Consider the following 23,857-nt stretch of genomic DNA (forward strand, 5'->3'; position numbering starts at 1 on the left):
AATTTCGTAGCAAATTAGCTGTAATTTGGTACTTAGGGTTCCTAGTGGTCACAAAACATTTCCACCAAAAATTATGAACATAGGTCCACGTTTTGATATAGCCCCCATGTAACCGTACCTCCCAATTTAAGGTATTTTGAATATCATGACCACATTTTTAATTCAACTTGGCTGTAATTTTGCATTCCGTATTCTCACTGCGTATAAAATCTTCTTACAAAACATTTTCAATACGGCTGTATGTTTCGATGTAGCCCCTTTTATGGTACCCCCGATACGTTGAATTTTTACTTGTTATCCCATATTTAATAACATATTAAGCTATAATATGGTATTATAGTGTCTCCGGGGGTAGAACTCCTCCTTGCAAACATTTCTCAAGATAGGTCCATATTTTGATTTAGCTCCCATACAAATGCACAGCTAAGTTTGTGTGAATTTCACGCAAAATCCCTTATTTTAAAAGTGCAGTCATCAAAAGATTTGCAAATATTTGCAGCCCGAATGTGGTTCTATAGTATCCAGAGAGTCCAATTTCATTCCCCAAAAAATAATTGGACCTAAGTTCGGCCAAGTTTACAAGATGCACTCTATGGAACAAGCGCGTACAACCCATAAAAACACTAAAAAATTGAATTTTTGGAAAATTTATTGCTATGTAACTAAGTACCTCCAGACCCCAAACTATATTTTATAATTTAAATCACACCATCTGCTATTAATTAAAAATATATCTTGTCCATTTTCATTATGAATTTATTTAACATTTAAACAAATATGAAGTTAATTTTTTTGCAACAATTTTTAAAAATCTGATGCAACAAAAACTCCTGTATTTGATAGTGAATAACTGAGTGAATATTTACAACAACAAAAATGAAAAAAACGAAATCTTTGTCTGCAAAGTGTCTGTAATCGATACAATGGAAAATATTTCGCAATAGATCGATTTTTTGACTTTCGCGCCGCTAGATCAGTGGTTTCGACCAGTGTGCATCGGGTCGCCTCGCCACCTATTTTATACCTCAGGATTTAGGGTAAAGGGGATATAAACAAAATACGGACGAAATTAGTTTCAGTCAATTTGGAGTCTTTTTAGCGCTGTTCGTTCATCTGTCCCTCTCGAACGGATCTACCGATTAGAACCAAATTTTATACAACGTAATATTTTGCTCAAAATTTGTTTAAGTTCCAATGTAGGCTATGTCGGTCCACACCTCCCCCAAAAAAGTTCAAAATTGTTTTCAAAAAATTGTGTGAACGATAACTGGCGAAGTGAGCAATCGATTTGCTCCAAACTTTCCATATATTATTATTCCTTCCAGATATAGATCGGATAAGACTATATCGGTCCTTAGGGTACCTACCACACAAAATTCAGAAAAGGGAAATTTAAGAGTCCTCTCGAATCGTTTTGAATTTTTTTCAGCAGATTGTACTTTACAAACTTTACACATCGTATTATTTCATCCAGTCATGTGTCAGGTCGGAATATAGACTATATCGGTCCGTCCTTCGAGTACCTCCCACACAAAATTTGGGAAAAGTGCAGTTTGAGAACTGTATCGGATCTATTTGATTATTTTCTTTTTTTGTAGAAGGTTCTTTTTACGGTCCCTATTCTGGTCCCTTTCCCGGGGTAAGTCATACTTCCTGAGATAATAGTCCAGTTCCAAAAACCCGTGCCCCGGCTCCAACTAAAATTACAAATATGAGAAAATAATTCTCAAATATTTCCAAAATTCCGATTTTAGCTTACTAAAATTGATTGATTGATTTATTGATGATATTACGATACCTACAGATTCCACGCATTTGGAAGCAAACTCGTGTTAAAAAATAAAGATATAGATAAAGATATTTAGAGGCTGAAGGTATATCACCGTTAGCGCATCTGACTTATACTATCTTCTTTGCTGTATAATTGAATATGAATAATTTTGATTTATAAATTTGTTTGCATGCAAAATTTTTGAATTTCTATTCATTGTTAGTTATTTCTACCGGTATAAAATATATTTTTGATATCACAATATGAACTACAATGAACTATTTTCGAATCATATGTGAGGTACAAGTGCACAATTTTTGGACGTTAGATCTTCCATAAACTCGCAATTTTACCAATTATCAAATATACCAAATTGCGTGGTATGTATATTTATTTATTTTAGGTGTATTCCAAAAAGGAACCTGATATTCAAAGACAATTTGAAGGTATAGCGGGAGGGGCTAATCAATGTGAATTTTCCAATTTTCGAATATTATTTAGAAATGTATAATTTATATAATTTTCCACAAACATCCCAGTAAAGACAAGGGAGGCTTCTCTTATATCAATGGACTCATATTATGTTATTGATATGTGACCTAGTTGTCACTTGTAGAGATGTTTTGTTGCCACTTGTAGAGACGTTTTTCATGGCTGAAATACTCAGGAAATATCGCCAACATCACTAAGAGGCATTTTGCCACCGTAAACAATTTGATGGGAATCGAAGCCGGACATTCAGCGTGCAAGGCGGTTGCACATAGCTAATACCTACAGGTTGTGGTGTAGGGTATCACATGGTCGGCCCCGTCCGACTATAGCCTTTGCTTACTTGTTTGAAAAATATTTGTTTTTATTTATTTTCAATCAAACAAACATTTCCTACAACAACAGGAGTTTGGTTAAACAAATTTGAATTAGAATCGTCTTAGAGAAAAAAGACCATAATTTTCAAAGTAAATTACTAAAAATCTGCTATGTTTAACTAGCTATAGCTTTATAGTAACTCCATATATCGAAAACTTATTAGAGAATATTCTATCCGGAGTGTTGTCAATAAAATAAAACCATACAATTGTACAAAAGATTTTTGTCCACCGAGAAAGACAACACCATGCGTCATTGGCCTAAGGTATAATATTCCATAAGTTTTTCAATCTATGAATCCGAGTTAAACATTTCAGAATTCGCGAACTGTTGACACATTCTATATAATATGACTAAATTTCTTTAAAATGAATTGTTCATAATATCGGTCATTAAAAATAATTTAGGGTGCCACCGTGGTGCAATGGTATGCACGCCCGCCTTGCACGCAGAAGGTCGGTGGTTCGATTCCCCGGCCAGGCAACATCAAACATTTTTTCAACGGTGGCAAAATACCCCTCAGTAATGTTGGCGACATTTCCTGAGTATTTCAGCCTTGAAAAACTTCTCCACAAGTGGTGTCTTATGACACGCCGTTCGGACTCGGCGATAAACAGTAGGTCCCATGTCATTGAGCTAAATATGAATCGGGGTGCACTCATTGATATGAGAGAAGTCTCCCTTGTCCCGTATGGGATGTCGTGGAAAAATGTTTTGTTTAAAAATAATTTATATGGGGGCTGTGTTGACATGTAGAAAAATTAGTAAAAATGGGTTGAAGCCAACAAGTCGAAATATTATACTACTAAGAATACCACTAAGAATAATACTAAGAATACTACCGAGAATTTTTTCGCGAAAAAACTTAAAATTGTTTATGAAAATTATATTTTTGAAAATTTTTAAGCATTTTTTTTTCCTGTAATCGGGCCTTCTTTTAAAAGTGCCAAAAACTATGGAGGGTAATATAGGTGTATCCTTATATGCCAATCCCTTGGTTTTTGATTGATAAAATACTCTTACTATATTTCTAACAAATCCCTGATTTTATATTATTCTAACATTTATCATTAAGTTTTTATCGCATATTTAAATTTTTCATCAAAAGTCGAAAACTACAAAAAAGTCGATTTTTTTGAATAGCTTGGGTTTTAGGCCAATTGCGTGGAAATGTCAAATGAAGTTTTATACGACAGATAACAGACAATACTATAACAAAATGCAAAAAATCCCACAAAAATATTTGAAAAAAAACAGAATTTTACGACAATTTTTACAACCATTTTTTGTGGCGTTTAAACGACCTGTGGCTTTATCTGGGTTAACCGGTCGTTTTTGTGGATAGGTTGTATACAGGCTCACTAAATTTAAAGATTTTAAAAAGTGGGTTGTTTTGTGCCTTGGTGCATGATAAATATACTCCGCGTCACAACACAACCCCAGTTGACACTACGGGGAGGTTTACGTTTTGGTCGAGCCTGCATATAACAGATCTAAGTGCTAAGACGTATAACATTCGGTCAAATCATTCAACAGATTTTATTAAATATGCCACACTTATTTCAGTAGGGTATTATATTGCATATCATCACATAAATATTGATGAATACCTATTCATATACTGAAAAGTAAGCAATGGTCTAAAGCGTTAACACTAACAACATGGCTTTAGAAGAGCTGTCTTCTAAAGTCAACAAAACCGAACATATAAAACATGTTTTCAAAGAAATGAAATGTCAATGTATTTCTATTTGAGGCAGTGTAACAAAAAAATGGCGAGCTTTAGAAAACTGAAACCCCTGCTGTTCATGTAAAAGGATGCGGACGCCGCAAAAAAGGCTATTTAAGATAGTGTAACTAATGACGGGGCTAACAGTTGAAGCGCAACTTTTGAAACGGAAACTCAAGTGGCATGGAAAAGTAAGAGGAAAAAACATTTTTAAGCGTCAAGCAACGACTATATTAAAATTCAAAACGAATACAAGTTATTTACTAGAAACACTGCCAATAAGCAAAAAAAAAAGAAAATGCTTACATCCCATTGAGTAAATCCTAGCGAAATGATTGGAAACATTTTTTACAAAACTTTACGAAAATGGAAATTTGTGGCATACAAAAGAAACATAGTATGTGCGTGTGTATTTGTGGTTTATATATTTTGATATATGATCATAGATTTTGTGTGACAAAACATTATAAATCATATTCCATTTTTCCGAGTCTCAAACTTTGCCAACCCAACCCAAAGTATTTCAACAAACATATCAACCTGCAATAATAAAAAACTCATTCATAACAACAATACAAGCAATAACTAAACCCCAAAAACTCAACATTGTCAAAACAAAAGTTCCATAATTTGTCAAAAGGAAAAAATTTGTGATACTGCTGCAAATGTTGTGGAAATTGAATAATCCAACCCACAATCAGATCTTCGAAAAATATTTACAACAAATGTGAACTTGAAAAGAAGTAAATAAATCTAATTCATAATTTAATAAGGACGTCATATTTGATTGGGTTGTTAATAATGTCCCTATTGTAACTATATAAATTATTATTCGTGAATGATGTACCAAATTGTACTTGTAATATGTACTTTGGTGTGTGATATAAAGACATTATTAATCAAATAAAATCCAGCACCCTGTAGCTGCTTAACAATTAACTTCAAAATGTTTGCAGACTGTTTTTGCATAAAAAGAGTAAATATATGCATATAATCACGAAATAAGCATTCTCTAGACAAACTTGAGACCAGGGTTTCGGAGTCGGAGTCGAGCAATTTTGCTGGAGTCGGAGTCTGAGTCGAAAAAAAAATAACTCGACTCCGACTCCGGGCACTTTTTTCACATTACAGAAATATGACACTAAATTCGGCACACCAAATTTTTTCAAAAAACATTATTTATTTGAAACGAAATCTATAAGAAAACATATAAGCGAACGGTATTTAGAGGACGATTCACAGGATATTTACTATCCTTTGAAGTCTAGACTTCTTTTAACTATGTTTTGATTACATAATTTATGTGAAAAATATTTTTTGTTCCAATTGATCCTTTAATTTTTTGCAAGCAAAAGTAAAGTTCTATAACAATCGAGTTATAACTGAACATTTTACGTCTTCTATTTAGGTCCTACAAGTTTCTGGTCTTCTCACAAACGTCTACTCGTTTTTTCATCTTGTCTTTTGCGAGAAATCATCCTTGTCTTCTATTAAAGGACCTGTTGGACTCCGTCGAAAGACATTGTGCTCTCTTCGGATATCCTACTGATTAGACTGTGACATCAAATGTAAGTCAATGCCTAGGTGTGAAAAACTCCCTTTGGGAATGCAAGCCAATATTGAGTATATCTTTTAAGTAACCCAAAGGATCCCATAATTTAATATTTCTGAGTTAAGACGTAATGATTTTTTTGATTGGCCCCCAATAACGTCTGAAAGCAATGCTTTATAGCTTTGTTTGACGATATTGTTTCATCATTTTGAGATGACATGTTTTCAGTTAAATAGAATGAGGAATCTTTTTGTAGTCCTTTGACCTTATAGCTCAGTTCCTTCCATGTCCGTTTTTTTCTTGAACTGAAAAAGAAAAACAAGGCGAGGTTTTCTACATGAAAAAAATCTACAAAAATGTTCCTCCAAAAAATCGAGATTGTCACGTTTTCATTGTCCTTTATCAGTTTTACCCGTTCCTTTCTCAAAAAATCCGTATGTTTATGTATTTCGGTACATTTCGTATAAGTTATTACCTATGTACATATGTATGAAATACGGATGGTTATTATGATTATTAGGAGGGTTGGCGTTTTTTTATTTGGGATGACGACTTCTATATTGTTTTTCAAAATAGTCAGGCTTAATCCCATAGTGGTTGTTTTAATATTTTATTAAAACAACATTAATTTATTAGTGGAAAAAATTGGCGATGTTTACCAAGGGTTAAGGCAGGGAAGACTATAGTTTCAGATCTCGCCACAGATCTTCATCAGTTCCCTTGTTTCTTGTTTTTCAACAAGAAACTTTTTATACCCAAGTGTCAATTGCCCACTCAAATAGATACGTGTGCAAAGAAACAGAAGAAGAGCTTTTACATAAGATTAGATAAAATCTTTATTATAAGATGATGATTCCATAAAAATCTAAAAAGGACATCAAAATTTAGAAACTCGTCCATCGAATTTATTTTAATTTTTTTTTTTTTTGCCCTTTTATGATCAAAAACGTCAGTTTTTTAAACCAAAAATTTAAATGTTGACTTTATCTGTCCATCATTTCAGTAAAATCTAAAACTTGTTACAAAATGGATCCCATATCGATCTAGATTTGTTTGTCCTTGATAAGCCCAGCAAATATATGACAAACGGTTTATTCGTTTTCGAGCTAGAGTTGGCACCACAGAACGTTTTTATAAAAACAGGTTTTCGTAGACGAAAAATTTAATTCATTCAACGAAAAATTCAGAAAGCATATTATACTCTTTCAAATGAAGAAAAAATCTAACACAAAAATGTTCGTAGTTTCGTAAATTTCACGAAAAATGCCTTTTCAACTGGGTGTCATCATTAATGCTCTAGAAGCAATGTAAAATTTTGGCTTACATATATCATTTTGACGGCATGCAGTTTTTTAATTTGTATTGCCCTTCATTTTCACATATTTTGAAGACGTAAAGATTTTCGCACGGGGAAATGTTCCTTCCAGAATATACACGACAAAAAGGTAAAACTTTAAACGAAAACTTTCTAAGTTGTATTTTGTTGCTATACGTCAATTATAAGATTCAGTAGAAATAATATAAATATGAATGAATGTTACTTTATATTAATGTTCTGTAGTTGAGTATTAATGAACATTCTAAAGAATATGTCACTGCTAAACCTAAATAACGACGGGACGTACACAAATATTTCACCAGCCTACCAAAACACCGCTCTCTGAGCGTCCGTATTACCCAAAATCACATTTAAAACACAAAATCCGCGACCGAAACTTATTTAAATGTTTTCATTCGTAAAACAAATCATTTTCCTTTGCAATGAATTGTATTTCATGTATTTTTGGGGTTTTGTTTTTAAAATACAAAACACACACACATACAAACAATAACGTTCTGTCAAAGTTAAACTTTTTCAATTTACAAAAAGTATACGCTCGACGTATTTCGGTAGTTCTCATAAGAATACATGTGTTCTACTTTTTTCACCACACACACCCTGGGTATACGTCCGTATATAGGTATGGGCCTCAGTCCCAATTTACATTAGGCGAGTTTACTTGCGGCAATTGTCACTCACAAACTGACAATTGCCGCAAGTAAACTCGTGTAATGTAAATTGGGACTTAGGAAAAACAAACAGAATTGCCTATATGGGCCCAAATATAGGAAAAAGTTAAACATTTGTCCACATTTTATTCATTTTAGGGGTATAGGAATTTACCCTCGAAGTCGACTCGGAGTCGGAGCCGGAGTCGTAAAAAAATGGCCTGGAGTCGGAGTCGAGCAGTGTCTGAAGCAGGGTGACTTTTAAAATAACGGGAATGGAATACCCAAAAATGGGACACCATATCGAACTGGAGTAACTGTTATGTGGAGCCTACTAATAAAATGTTTAAAGAATATTTCCAAGTTACGCAACCACAACAGATATCAATATAGTTACTTACTTAGCTGGCCCATTACAGAACACTTGTTCCATAAGCCGAACTAAGAAAAGACATCGATTCCTCTCTGTTTGTCGCTTTATCCCAATCTGGGAGTTTTCTGATTTCGTATTTCACTTGCTCGCTCCATCGAAGCATTGGCCTGCCATACGCCTATTTAGCGGGTTCATCATCTCTAATTCTTACGACAACGCAATCGTTGTATCTCGATACGTTTAACTATACTGATGTCGTTATATAGCTCTGCCTTATCTGTTTTGCGCAAGTACCCATGTTTCGAAACAATATATTAGCGTGAGTAGTGTTACTTTTGTTTGACGAGATGTGGCTTTGTTTTTAAACTGATTGCTTAAACAAAGGTAACAGCTGTTGGCCCATACTATTCTTCTTCTTATTTCACACCTGTAGTGCGATTCTCTAACTCATTTTTTGAGTTACCGACAAATGTCGGTAAAATTATAACGCAAAATTATGAATGAAAAGTTTAAATAAAAGTTGACAACACTTATGCTATCGGTAAAACTTTACGACTACTTTCTTTTGGTCGCTAACTTACCGAATAATATCGTAAATTACCGAAATTACAAGCATTTTAATTTTTTTTAAAACGAAGTCTTTAACTACCTCAAAATAATAGGAACCAACTTCCACAATTGTTCCGAGTTCTATGGAAGCATTGCCCGTCGACACCACCAACATGGTCCTTTCGCCGTTCACCATCAGACCCACTTTAGCACATGGTGGCCATTGGTGTAAATTGTGCCAATTCTTTAAAAATCTGCATCTCATATAACCTTTTTCAGCAGTAGGATGAATAAGTCAAGCGAAAGGTACTCAACTGTTCAGAGAGGTTCTTAGAGTCATCTTACAATGAGCTTTGCGGAAATACCAAATTCAGGCATTTTCCTAAACGACGAAGATATCACAGATCCAATTCCAGAAGGTGGTATTAAATGTTTTCCGGTTTCCAACAGTTTGGAAAAATGCTCTTTCAATATCCCGAGCACACTATCTGTATCAGTTAACAAATTACTTTGTTGGTCTCTACAGGTGGAATTGCGTGTACTAAATCCATCAGTTTGATTTTTCACAGTTTGGTGTAATTTTCGGACTTTTCACACTCCCACTTTTCCATTTCTCTCTTTATCCTGCGGAAAGACGTTTCTCCTCTCTCCTTCTCTCCCTATATGGCACATTCTGTTCTCTTCCGTAACAGAACGACACTCCTTGACATACCATGGGTTGCTTGGTGGAGGTCTCTGGTATCCAAAAAAGGATTTTGCCGCTGTTTGCATGGAGTGTGCAATACTTTACCACTGTGCTGACAAGTTATCGGGAGGAGGAGTGCTTTGATTAATCAATTGGGCCAGTTGAGTTTAATATACTGTAGCTATCTGTTGTGATTGCAGCTTATGGTTCTTAAAATTTTAGAGGGGTTTGTTTTTCTTTACCTTTATTTTTTTATAGTATGTTGCTTCTTGGAGCGATGAGTTAATAGCCCAACGGCCAATCCAAGTTCCTAACCTTCTTATACGTGAAAGCGCAGCACATGTTAACTCACTACTTTTAACGGGTGTTAAAGGCAGCTCCCCAGGTGACACTACGGGACCAAGATGAGTCCCGGGCTTTGCCATGTTAAAGCTGGTCACATCCGTTGCTTGGTATCTTTCATCCCCTACGTCACCCATACCGGAAAAATGCTCCCCAAAAATGGGACACCTCGTGATTTAAGGAACTGCTATGTGGAACCTACAAATAAATTTAGACTTACATTACAATTTTTTGAAAAATAGTTCCAAGTTATGTAACCAAAACTGATGTCAATATAGTTAGACCATTTGTGGCCACAACATTTAAATCATGATAGCTGATTGAAAATTCAAAACAAACATTCTCTTTGAACACTTTTGGCCATCCTCAATTTTAAGCAAATCAAAAAAGCCCTTAAAAACTATGAGTAAAATACCCTACTTTTTTAAATTTATGTGCAACAATGTCACCCAGAAAGAAACAAAAGTACTAGCAAATGCAAAATAGGGTTTGACACCATCAATGCTGCCAAATGTCAAGGCAAATGCCAATAGCAAAACTAGGGGATAATCTTTGTAACTTTGTAAACGAAATAACAGAAACAACTCTCTCCTCTTCGTTACATATAACGGTCGTAGTTATTTCTTTTTGAAATTGTAAATGGCCACAGCTGCTGATATTGCTAACTAGGTATGTACTTCTATCTGTTTTGCTTAGTACTTACCGTTTATATATCCGGCTTTCAAATTCATTGGTCTAGAAACTATAAGTATCCGACCAGATAAGTATCACAATATTTTCAACTACTTAGTAAGAAAACAACAACTTTCCATAGTAGAATTTAATTCAGTTTACGTGAGTTTTCGTTACCATTTTACATTTCCGCTGCAATTAGTTTGTGGGAGTTAAAGCAGAGCAGTAAATGGCAAAATAAGCACCAATGAAAATATAAATATTAAGTGTATGCATTCATGTTGTTGGGACTTTTAAGCGTGAGTTATATAAAGCTATGTGTTAATCCGATTTTTTCAAGGGTTGTTTTTTTTAAAGAAGGGGATAGTATTAAATGGTAAATTTATTTATTGTAAAACAAATTTGTATATAACTATGTAAATTAGAAAAAACCTTCTTAATAAAAAACCTGTCACATAGTAATCTGTCAATTTCCAAAATTTATGTTAATTGCCTGAAATATTTCGTTTTAAAATACATACGATTGTATTTTTGAGTTCTATAAAAATAAGTTCTGATCCACAACGCTTTGATTCAATTTTTTTCCTAAGGACATCAATTTGTTAAATAAGGTATCGAAGTTTAGTTGTTGCCAAAGCAAGAAACTTGTTAATATAAATCCACGTGTAGGCATAAGCCTAATGGTGTCTCCAGATGTAAGATGGAAAATATAATTAGTTCATAATAAAGGGCTGTTTCATTGAAAACGTTTTTATTACCTCAGTAACTCATAATAAATAATTTTTAAATGATGGTTAGAATTATCGGGACTTTACTGTGTTCAAAAATGTTATAATCCTACACATTTCGAGATCTTATCGGACGCGACCGCAGTACTTCCGCCAATAATGATAGAGGCCACAACTACCATTGTATTGTGTACCTATTTTTAAAAGAATACTTCTTATAATCTCCGAGATTTCGCGTTTTGTTAAATCCTCTGCTCCGACCTAACTATTCAACACACAACATTTTATCAAATCCGGTCCAACCGGTTAAAAATTTGATTATATTGAACTAAAATGTTGATCCGCCAAGGCTTTCTTTCTTTCACCTGAAAGAGCACATCTTATACTACTTTTGCAAATGTATTTTGTTGAAAAATATTGCATAGTTATGTGGTAAATGGCTACCTGCCAAACTCTTTTGTTTTTGTAAAAGCGTTTTGCGGTGCCAACGATAGCTGGAAAACGAATAAACCGATCTTCGTATATTTTTGTGGGCGTTTTAAGAACCTAATAATCTTGTCTTTAAGCGGAAGAGAATTTTAAAAATCGGTTTGTAAAAAATTTTGAACTGTCAAAATCAAAATTTCAATTTTAACGAAAAAATTTACCGTTTAAAAAAATCAGTCTCACTTAAAGACAAGATTTCTATGTATTTATTAGGACCACCAAACAATTTTAAGATCAAACCATTCGTTTTCGATCTATCGTTGGCACCGCAAAACGCTTTTACACAAAATAATTCAGGCAATTAAGATACTTACATAGCTTACTTGGCACGGCTTTCAAAACACAACGAGTTCTTTACTTTGAGCAGTCATATATCAACCAATTTTGTCCTGATCGATTTTAAAATTTTTGCAGCATACTTTATACTACGTGTACTTCAAATAATTTTTTTTACATTTCTTGAAAGCACAAAATCGTTAAAATATAAGCTCTAGTCACAACGCATTACTGTTATAATTAACAAAAAGTTGGTCACGAATGGCGAATATCTCCTTAAAGAAAGTGTCCTTTTAGTTCAAAGCGGGTGCTTTTTTTTGTATATCTCATTCACCAAACCAAAAATGACTCCTTGGAACACATAGATTTATTATTTAAATAAATCATAATCTTAAAAATAATGAGCATTTTTCAGCAAAGAGAACAACTGCAATATATCTTAAAAATCGCTAATTGCTATATATGTATAGATAGATAAAATAAATACTTGTAAAAAAAGTTTTCTTAGATTATATCCAATATCCTACTGTTGTAGGAAGTGTTTATTTGATTAAAAATAAAAAAATTCAAATATTTTTCCAAAAAGAAAAAAAACAGAGGTTTGGTATTAGCACGAACGAATTTGTATTCGAAACAGGCAATCAATCTTTTGTAATATTTTTGTATTTTAAATTCGAAATGTTGAATTTTGCTTCGATTTAAGCCGTAGTTTTTTGAACATTTTTGAAAACAATCAAATCAATATAAATTTACATGTTCTTTCTTAACATCGTATTGGAAAACTTCCAAAATAAAAAGTTCAAAAATCTGTTTTTTGACTCAAAACTTGCCCAAAGTGGCAAATTTTTCGAAAAACCTGGCCAAAACTCAAAAAATGAATTATAAGGTTCAAGGTTACAACTTATAATTTTGGAGTCTCCGATTTCATTTTTAATATTGTTACGAAAGTAACTGTTAGATATAAGTTAATTTAGACGAATTTTTGTTAATTTAAGAATTCGAACTGTAACGTAAATTTTCATTAAGCATTTAGTTCATTTAAATCAAATCAACAACACAGGAGACTTCAATTGAAATGTTCTTGTGAATTCGTCCTTAACTGACAGTTTGTCGATACTTGGCTTATTTGCAACCAATTACATAAACCCCACACATTTCACATCTACTGTCAATTCTCTTCTAGATATGTTTTTCGTTAACAATCATCTAAATATATTATTGTACGACCATATATCAGCCCCAAATATCTCAAGGCATGACTTGATTTTTCTTGCTTACAACTTTGTAGTAGAAGACGAGGAGGAAAACTTTTTTTACCGTGATTTCAAAAAATTGAATTACACGCTTTTAGATTATATGTTCCGCCAAGTACATATCTGCTGATCAGCAAATATCGTTTATTCAGGACAATATACTGCGTCTATACAATGAAACAGTTCCTTTAAAAAATTATAAAACTTCTACCAGAATCAATCCATGGTTCAATTCAGCAATTAAAAGTCTTATAATGGATAGGAACTTAGCGTACAATCGATGGAAGCGATTTAAGACTCCCGAGCCCAAAGAAGAGTTTTGTGAAGTCAGGAAAAAGGTTAGAATTTCTATTAATACTGCTAAAATTAAATATTAATCGTCTAGATTCAATTACGCTATTGACACAAAAAGTAAATGAAAGTTAATACATATATGATATCGGGAGTGGAAAAGCTAAGACTAACACTAGGTTGAACGGTGATTTGAATGATCTCAATAGGACTTTCGTAGACATACCTGATACGAAAATAGATTTTCAATTTTATAATAACGATACAATGTTCAATAGGGTTATGACTTTTTTACAACCTCATATCCCTGTATCATAGCGTGATGAGTTTTGCCATAAGATTACACAAAATCATAATTATAAGGTGATTCGGTGAAAAAAACTCACGCACAAAATAATTTTAAAATTTGAATTTATCAAAATTATGGACAATTTTTTGAAGTCATTGTAAGCAGATATACAATTGAAAATAAACTTTAGAGTCACATGAGATAATTAAACTGACATAATATTTATTTCTTACTAATTTTCTTCAATTCTGAGAATCGTAAAAATGTCGTAAACGCTTTTATTTAAGGATATATTTTTTTAACAAAAAACAAAAAAATTAAATTTTTGTTAAAGTGGTTTATGCATGACCTTTTTCAATATTTGAATGAAATAAACATTATTATAGTTATTAGTAGGCTTATAATTATTCATTCGTGCAACAAAAAATAATTTTTGAAAAAAAAAATTTTTCATTTCATACATTTTTTCAAAAAATTATATTTTAAAATCGATTTGTGCGTGAATTTCTTTTGTATTTCAATGGAATAAACGATAGCGTAGTGATTATTAGGCAAAAGTTCATTCATCCCTGCTACAGGAAATCATTTTTGAGAAAAAATGTCAAAAAGTCATAACCCTAGCGTACATATGTGTATTTGCCAAGCATTAGCATTTCTTCTGAACATTGTAGAACCTCCCAGATTAAGGGGACTGGAACAGTCTACGCATACGCAAGCGTGTATGAATACGAGTGTGTCGCGGGTGGGCAGAGTAGTTGTTAACCGCGAGCTTTAAACCGTAAGTGTAAGTAACCTGAATAGAGTAAAGCTTTGTGATTACTGGAGATAAGCTGTGTGCTAGTAGAGAAATAAAGTCATGTGTGAATAGTGATTAAGTTCAATTCTTAATTCCGTAACAATATTATTAACCGTCTTGCGGGTAACGAAAAGTGTCCTTTTTGTCTCTTCTCCTATAAAATGAGATCGTATCAAATCAAAATATTCTACAAATTTCTTCGCCATAAAAATTTACTATAGGTCCTCGAATACATCAAAACTCTATCTCTTATTTAAACTCTACAAATACATAAGTTAAAAATCAAAAACAGATTTTAGGGTTAAAGTCGTTTTTCATCATAGTTTGTGCAAAATTGTCCCACAGACCATTATTTGAGAAAAATTATGTAATTGATAAAAGTGTTCTCCACTGAATTTCACTATAAGTCATCACCGAAATGAAATTTCTATTTGAATTACCCTCCAAGGAAATGTCAGTATCAATTTTGCCAAAAAAGCAGTAAGGAAAGGATCAAAGTCAGACGGGGCCGACTATATGATATCCTACACCACTATGAATATGTAAAATATATTTGGATGTATGGGATCTACATATATAGACCGATTTTAATATAATGTCCCAAACTTATTTCTAGACAGATTTTTGTAACACATTCCCAATTTCGTTAAGGTCGGTTTAATATAGTATATATAAATATAGTGAATTGGTAAAAATCTCCCCCTTTTTATGAAATGGTAGGGTACACAGTCCAATTCGATCTTACTTACAACTATTTTCATAATTTATTGTGAAAATTGACTTTGAAAAAACAAGAACGGTTATGTTTGCGACACAGAATATTTGTAATAAGTTTCAAATACCTTTCATTACAATTATAAAAATATATTATTTAAAAACCGCTGTTTATTTTCGATATTACAATAGTTTTATAAACAACTTAAATATTAAGACTACGACACGATGTGAATAAATTTCCAAATAAAAAACGTATACATTTTATCATAACTGCACGCAATGGGATCCTATAAACAATATTTGACACTATTTAGTTTAAATTTTCGATTTTTAGCCAGGTTTTTTGTAAAATTGGCCACTGTGGTTAAAAAGAGTTATCGTTGCTCATTTACATTTCATTTGTTGAATTACACAAAATCATAAAACATCGAGGAACTGGCCAGATTTTACAAAAAATTCGTGTCACTTTAAAAATATTAAGTACCCAACAAAAATTTGGGAGTCACATGAGCCGGATAACCCATTACCAAGTAATGTAAACAAGCTAAATTCTACATTACCGGTAGCCTGACAAATAATGGGATATTTCTTACAAATTTTACAAACTATTTACTTTACTTATTACTATGTAATGAGTACGGTGGCATAGAGCGAGTGTTCCAAGAGTTGTGTGTTCAACGCTCACCGTCGACATAATTCATAAAGGCTTCGTCGATATTTTTGGCAAAAAGATTGAGATATTATACTTAAATGCTGGCCCAACCCTGCTCAAAATACTCATTACCAAACCCCTAACTAACACCTTATTTTACCAAGGACATATCTCGCGAAATTAGTTGTTGTTAGTAGTTAGTGATTATTTGTCTTGGACTTTACATAGATAGTATATATGAATCTCGGAAATATGTCTAAATGACGACAAATGTCAACATTTGTAAAAAATCCATTTCTTAATAACCATTTTCAAAATGCACACGCAGAGAAAAAAATATGTTTGATCCAACAATATTCCAAGAGCAAAATATGTATTGTTAACATATTGTTGGATTCCTTATGTAGTATTGTGAATCCAACAATCGTTTTTGTTAAATCCAAAAATAGTTTGTGTCAACTGAACAATATTTCTCACTTTTCTTCGAAATTTTTTTTCTCTTCTCTCGCTATTCGATGCCGTGTTGAAAAAACTATTTTGGTGAGTTGTGGTGTTTGTATGACATGCTGCCTTTATCTTTGTTTTTGTGTGTATGTATACCAACAATGAGACTCTTGTGTTTATTTGTTTCTGTTTTGTTTCATTCTTCTATCTTCATTGTGCTTTGAGGTTTGGTGTTATACCGGAGTTTGTTATGGTGTTTAATTATTCCTTATGTTGTGGTGGGTGCTTGTGGCTTTTTGTTTGGTCTTTGTTGTCAGCCAATGCAGCAAACCATGTATTATGTTCATCAATGATTGCAATATTATACGCGACATTTATAACCAAGTTATGTGAAAAGTGTATATGAGAAGTATATGGGCAATATTATTGAAAATTTAACATCGTTGAAGCCAAGGTTTACCCGTTTATAACTCGCGAATAGTGGTTGTATATTGTACAATTTACATGCTTTTGGATAAAATGAAATGTTTTTAGACTTGGCAAAAAATATTGGCCTTCAAAGTTGATTTGCGTGGAAGCTGTGACTATATTTATGTTAAAATATGGGTAAAAATGGGTTGAAGCCAACGTGTCTTTTTTTGTTTTCTCTCGATTTGTGATTAAACCACACTTTTCACGATTTTCCCGTTAAAGTAAAAGTAGAAGGCAACTAAATAAGGATCATTTCACTAGTGTATAACTTCTCAAAATTTGATCTTCGTCTACCATTAAATGATGCTGACATTTTGAAGCCAGATTTTAAGTGTTTTTTTAAATTTTCTTATAATTTCGTTCCGCAAACAGGTTTTTCAAAAAATCATATATAGGAATGAAGAACTCACGATTCTGATTTATTTGATATATGTGTCGTGAATGTAGCCTACACAGCTTCAGAGAAATCTGTATCCAAATACGAAAATTTTGTGCGAACAAATTTCTAAAAATCATATATTTCGGGTCTAATTTGTACAATTGGCATTCGATTTACTCGTGCATGATTGCAAATTTTGGATTTTTACGTTGCGGATCTAATAAATCATTATTCGTTAAAATCCATCTACTAAAACGCGAGATAGGACAAATTCCAAGGTAGGAAAATCACCTAATATTGTTTTTGAAAATATCGCGCATTTTATCGCGTATTCTGTCGGCCGCTTGCACTACTATGAAAAAACTAGTGCAGCATCTTCCTTTTTGCGGAAACAGAGATTTAAAAACTTCACTGATAAGGGAACTACATTAATTTTATCCCAAAAATAGTGTGTGATGCTACATCTACGGTTCTTGACTGATTACCTTGATATAGGTATATATCGATGCAGATTTTCATGTTGACACTAAAACCGGATGCGGAACGAAATTGTATGAACTTTGCGCAAATTAGCGATATTTTATAGGTTTTTTAATGCTAAGATGCAGCCGATGCTACATCTTAGCATCCAAATTATATTTCGAAAAATATATACAAATTAAAAGATAGGGTCTTGCTGTACATGAAAATCACATGCGGACAAAACGATTTTGATATTTACGCGATTTACACATATTTTAATAATGCATATAAGTTAAAGCGGTTTATTTGAACTCTATTTCCGTTTAAGAAGTCTAATGACTTATTTCAACAACCTGATAACTTTCCTCAATGGGAAACCTTCTATGTGAATGTAGATAAAACAAAATCCGCCCATTTTCTTGGGAGTTTCAAGAAAAATAAAAGAAGTACTCCTATAGAATTTTTCCAATATTTTCAACTCTAGAATGCATGCGAAAACTAGTATTCCAAACCAAAATTTGTTTTTTGTATCACAAATATGTGCTTATTTTGGCTATAATATCCTGACTACTATCCCGATGATTATAAGTTTGGTCTCATTTGATTCCCCGTGAAGTCTTTATTTAAAATTGTTACTTTTTTTTGTAATATTGACGGGTAAATGGACCTATATTTTCAAACAATTCGGATTACATTGAAAAATTTTGTAAATTTTTTGTAAATTCCGCGAATGCTGAGTAACATTTTACAAATATTATGCAATCTACTAAATGACGTCACTTCGTGATAACTTTTTAGTGCCAATTGTGCTCAAAAAAAAACTAGCGTTTTTATAATAATTTTTTCTTAAAAGCAGAAGTAAAACCGCGATAACACTTGTCCGCAACAACCAAAAATTTGCTCGCGAGCGGATTTGTACTGGGGAATTTTTTCTTAACCTATGTACCAAAAATCGTTAATGTAGCGCGAAAAGAAAAAATTCAATTTTTTGGAAATGGAATATGAAATAATTGGCAGTTTTGCCCATATACACTCACATCAAAAATTTCTGGGCTGGTTTTCTGGGTTGACAATATTTTTTGTAAACAAAATTACAATTGGTATTGTTAACGATTTTTACAATATTGCGGAAATTCGAAAGTTGTTTTTGTTTTCCATGTTTGGAACAAAAGATGGTATTTTTGGATTTGGATTACAATGTTTGAACAAAACAAATACATTTTTGGAACCAAAACAGATATTTTTGTTCCAACAAAAGCGAAAAATATTTTTTCTCTGCGTGCAGTAAGTTATGATTTAGCTCACATTTAGGTGCCCAAACTATTTGGAACTAGATTTGCCTAACACTATTGATTTCAAATGAGAAACCCTACTTTTCTTCTGAATTTCTTTGAGAAAAACTAGGGTCTTTTATAAAGATATATTCCTGTCATTTTTAAGAGAACCCCTATGCGTATACTTTGAGGAAGGTGCTGGTCTCCTAAGAGAATTAGTGGACTACTGAATCTGTTTTATAAGGAAATACCAAGCGATCTATATAAAACCCATATTACCCTTTGTTGTTCTATGAGAAATCCTGTTGTTTTTCAATGAGAAGAGCTACTGATCTTCTATAAATAATATTTTGTTCTCATATATTAGATCAAATATCCATATGATCCTATTTAAATCAAGATAGACATTTCTTTCAAAGAATTTGTATCCGATCGAATGAGTTCCTAATCGGTAAAGAACATCCTTGAATAAAATTTCAATTTCAAGGTTTTCTCACGGGGAGGGTATACAAAGTTCGGCTCAGTTGAACTTAACGTAGGTATTACTTGTAATCTTTTGTTAAGTGATAGACGGAGGAAAGTTCATGTCATGATTTTTCGATGTAAGATACAGCAGAGACAATTTGAAAGATCATTTGACATTATATAAACGTTTTTTTCTTCAAAAGAACATATTACCAAAATCAACTGTATATTTTATGTTTGATAATATGAGGTTTGCAAAGCAAAACGACGAATCGAGGCATAAGAAAATGTAGACATTAGGGATAGGCAAGTCGACTTTCGATTAATCGACTTTTTGGTTTGACAAGTCTAAAAATCGAAGTCGACCTTTGGTTATAGAGAAATCGAAAAGTCGACCTTTCATGGTCGACTTTCGATTTTCTTATCCAACATTTTTTATATGGCAAATATTATAATAACACCCTCTGTTAACAGCGATATGTATCAAAAAAGCTCTAAAATCGATATTAGTCGACTTTGATCATAATCGAAAGATCGAAAAATCTACGTTTTTGTTGAAGGTGAAAATCGAATGATCGAAAAGTCGACTTTTCCGTTGAAGGTAAAAATCGAAAGATCGAATAGTCGATTTTTGACTTGGAATACGTATCCCTAGTAGACATAATTCCTTTTTTTAAATAGTCTTGCTTAATAACTTTGTTGTAGTTGCAATACTTTTTAAGAGAAGACTATAGTATCGGACTTAGCCACAGGTCTTCATTAGTGCCCTAGTTTTTTGTTTGCAAATGTGCTCCGCCTAAGTTATCTTTAAATATAATCTTCAGGGACCTAGAAAACAATATCATTGAGATGTTTTCTTTCGCTCCGCCAATGTATACCGTAGAACCGTGTTTGAAAAGAAAGCAAACCTTCTCCATATAATTCGCAAAGTCATGTAACATACGGCCATCTCTTGTAACATGCGCTTAAATATGTCAACAATAATTCGTTAGAAATTTGGAAATTTCGTTCTTCATGAAGAAGAAGTGGTTGCATATTTCTTATGTAGGATTTATGCAATTTTAGGAAAATATTACGCATGCGCCACAATATCATTATTATGTCGGATATTTCCTCATTAAAATGTCGAATATTAAACATCATACAATTACACAATTTGGGTGCCACCGTGGTGCAATGGTATGCACGCCCGCCTTGCACGCAGAAGGTCGGGGGTTCGATTCCCCGGCCAGGCAACATCAAACATTTTTCAACGGTGGCAAAATACCCCTCAGTAATGTTGGCGACATTTTCTGAGTATTTCAGCCTTGAAAAATTTCTCCATAAGTGGTGTCTTAACGCCGTTCGGACTCGGCGATAAACAGTAGGTCCCATATCATTGAGCTAAATATGAATCGGGGTGCACTCATTGATATGAGAGAAGTCTCCCTTGTCCCGTATGGGATGTTGTGGAACAATGTTTGTTATGTTGTTACAATTACATAATTTCTATTTGCATTTAAACTCATATTTTTACATTCAATTTCATCTAACAAATAAATGCTGTTTATGATTTAAATCAAAATTTGTCTATAACCTACATTCTTATATCCACTTTATTTTTGTATATACATATATATATATATATATATATATATTTTTTTTTTTTTTGAGCCATTTCCATTTTTGCTTAAGGAATTTCTTACTTTTATGTTATATTCGACTGGAACTGTTTCTCAAGATCTTGAATTGTTCTAATAATAAAATAATAATTGTTCTAATTTCTCCATTTCGCCGCTATAAATCCCAATCAAATGTAAACCTTCAATTCATATCGGAATTGGACAATAACATATAAACAAAACTATGGACAAATATAGAACAAATAAAAAATATTACGAAAATCCATAGAGATTTTGGTTTGGAGCTTGGCAATTGAAATTGTGTTGAAATAAAAACACACGTACATACATACTAAAGTACATACATACATATATACTTTAGTATTGTCCAATAAAATTGGACATCCATTGTATTCGAACAATTCAAATAAATACCCCATAGAAATATGTCATTGCAATTACAACAATATTGCTCGTAAAGAGGAAACAATTGGAACTACAACAGGTCACAGGATATAAAACACCATTAAAGTCTTTTTTTTTTGTGTTTGTATTTACATCGTCCGGGAAATAGAATTTGTTTCTTCTTCACATTCATTGGTCACTTTTAAAAATGAACTTTGACTTTGAAAGGCCATTTAGCCTTTTGAATTATTTTGAGCACAAAAAAAAATTGCAAGACAGTTAGCCGGCACAATTGTTAAGAATTCCCATAATATGGCTATGTATATTGCTTTAGCCGGAATATATGTTCCCTTGGTAATGATACATGTTTAACTCGTGCACATATTCACTTACATGGCAAAGGACTTGCAGTCAACTGGACATACATGTGTACGTATATGTACATTAAGGCTATGACTTTTTTAAATACCAAAAATCAGTGAAGGGCATAAAATATATTAAGAATTAAGATGCCGATTTTTATTTATGGTAAACAAATCCATTGATTTTTGTGTGTTTATTATATTTATTATTTTATTAATATTTAAAGCTCTTGTTTGATTGGCAATATAAGTAAAAAACACAAGTTTTGTAGTCATTCGTAAGATCTTCGTTTCGGGCGTCTTGGCGAAATAGGCCATATGTTTATATAATACAATTCCTATATGTGTATTTTTCTTGATATTTAAACTGAAATGAAAAATCCCAGCTAGCAATTTCTGCGAGGGGCTCTGATATCAGATTTTTTACGAGATTCTCTAACGTTTTTTTTTCCGATAATTTTCCGGGAAATCTGCACATACTCTAAAGGGAAATTTTGTGTTTGTTTTGCAATGTTGTGTTCAAAAACAAATGACAAAGGAAAATGGATACACATTATTTAATAATTAATATTGTTAATTCTCTTTTAGACAAGTCTAATAAAAAACTACAGCGTGATGGCATAAGGAAACTACGGTTGAAAGAGCTATGTTTTATAATTTTGTAGATATACAATGTCAGCGAGCAGCAGCAATGAATACTATTAAATCCACTTTATAAAGTTCAACAAATAAATGAAGAAGTTAATTATTGACGTACAGTCGAAATCGCTTATAACGTCGTCGTTTATAACGACGAAATCCAAAAGTCCCGTATTTCTGTCCTTTATATTCCACAAATAAATATCGCTTATAACGTCATCGTTTATAGCGTCATATCGGTTGTAACGTCGGATTTTTGTGAAATATTTGAATTTTGCTATCGGGTATAACGTCGAACCATACGAAGAAGAAACATTTTTCTCAAAATTTGTGTGTATTTTTGTTTGCACAACATGTTCAAAGATGGGGTTAGACAACTGAATTACGACTGTCATGTAGGCGGTCTCAAGTCAATTAAGCTTGAATTTTTACCACCTTTTTACCACAACACACAGACCAAAGAGTAATAAAATCCTTTAAATCGCATTACAGCGTTCGACAGATACCCACTATCCTGGCAAGACTAGAAAAAGATGAAAGTACGAAATTAAATGTGTTGCATGCAGTGTTATTATTAGATAAACCCTCGACAAATTTTGCGTCTTCTGTCATTGCTAATTGTTTTCATTATTGATATTGATGAATTAGTTCCCATCAATGCCATGTATGTATAATGACGACATAATATTGGAAGATTTAGATGAAAGTAATTCCAGCGAAGAAATTGAGGATACTACCGAACCAGAATTTCAATTACCGCCAGTTTCAGAGACATGCCTAGCAGTAGAAACTCTTTAAAAATGTATTTACTCAGAAGATGTTACAACAAAGAATGTGTTTTCGAAACCCTTTCAAAACTAAGATCTGAGTTAAATTTATACTTTTGAACTCCAAACAAGTAAGAAAAGCGTTAAGTTCGGTCGGGCCGAACTTTTTATACCCTCCACCACAAATTTCAGCCATTTGGGTGGATTAATGTGGCCACAACCTTCAAAATACCGAAATTCGGTAGCCCCCGTTCTATGGGGGCTATATGATGGCGTGGACCTATACCTACAAATTTCTGGGGAAAGTTTTATACGCCTAAAGAAGACTAAATACCAAATTTCAGTCATCTCGGTGTGATAATGAGGCTAAAACGTTCAAAATATCGAAAATCGGGAGATATTGTATTATGGGGGCTATATCAACAATTGGACCTATATAAACATTTTATGGTAGAAATGTTTCTTAGCCTCTAGAAACACAAAATACAAAGTTACAACCGATTCTTTGGTTAAGTGGGTCTAATACATTCAAAATATATTAAAATGACGCGTACTTTATAAGGGGCCTTAT

General features: G+C 32.8%; 1 protein-coding gene across 3 annotated transcripts in view; it reads left to right on the plus strand.

Annotated features, from left to right (window-relative positions):
- Positions 1–23,857, plus strand: part of Nlg2 (Neuroligin 2) — a 652,897-nt gene that overhangs the window by 572,365 nt on the left and 56,675 nt on the right. The window contains exon 1 of one of the 3 annotated variants that reach the window (XM_073968162.1): positions 4,510–4,558. The exons of the other annotated variants lie outside the window; for them this stretch is intronic. The gene's annotated coding sequence lies outside the window, so the exon portion shown is untranslated. Of the gene's footprint in view, positions 1–4,509; positions 4,559–23,857 lie in introns of those variants that run through there. 3 annotated transcript variants of the gene reach the window in all.

The sequence above is a fragment of the Musca autumnalis genome, unplaced genomic scaffold (genome assembly GCF_047663935.1).
Source record: "Musca autumnalis isolate F117 unplaced genomic scaffold, ASM4766393v1 scaffold_2, whole genome shotgun sequence".
Taxonomy (NCBI): domain Eukaryota; kingdom Metazoa; phylum Arthropoda; class Insecta; order Diptera; family Muscidae; genus Musca; species Musca autumnalis.